General features: G+C 62.0%; 1 protein-coding gene across 1 annotated transcript in view; it reads left to right on the top strand.

The window, feature by feature from the left end:
* Positions 1-540, top strand: part of LOC105307287 (neuronal acetylcholine receptor subunit alpha-7) — a 113,474-nt gene that overhangs the window by 89,883 nt on the left and 23,051 nt on the right. The window lies entirely within an intron of this gene.

Raw genomic sequence — 540 nt, 5'->3', positions numbered from 1 at the left:
GTCCCAACGTTCATTGCTTCTTTCTGAAGTTCCCCCTCGCTGTCCCGGGGCCGATGCACGTCCGTGACCGTGAGATCGAGCTCTCTGAGGCCCTCACATGCCCGCGAATGCGTTCCTGGCCTTCTCGCCGGCTCGCGCGGTCCCCTCGGCTCTAGCGGGCTCCCCCGTGTGACCTCCCCGGTCACCGTCTGCGCTTCCCATGCCCGAGGTCCCATGAGCCCTGCCCTGCCCTGGCCCGCGTCCGAGGCCTCCCGCGCTCGAGGAAACATCGATTTCAGAAATCCTGCTGTAACTTCCATTTGGCCTTCTGTTTTCTCCACGCGTGGTCCTCTTGGGTGTGTGCGAGGCTGTTACTCATCTGAGAAGTAATTCTTCGTCCCTCTCCCGGACTGTGCCTTTTTGGACGTCTCTGCGTCCGTCCCTGACGGTGGCTCCTGGGCCGAAGGCTGCTCTCAACTGTCCCGCATCTGGCTTTCCCATCTTAAGCCCCTCGGGAATAGAAAAGGCTGCTTCGGGCTCTGGGGACGTGGGGAGACCTTC

Source organism: Pteropus vampyrus, unplaced genomic scaffold, assembly GCF_000151845.1.
Source record: "Pteropus vampyrus isolate Shadow unplaced genomic scaffold, Pvam_2.0 Scaffold487, whole genome shotgun sequence".
Classification (NCBI taxonomy): domain Eukaryota; kingdom Metazoa; phylum Chordata; class Mammalia; order Chiroptera; family Pteropodidae; genus Pteropus; species Pteropus vampyrus.
Note: the sequence above shows the minus strand (reverse complement) of the source record. Positions and strands in the feature narration are given on the sequence as shown.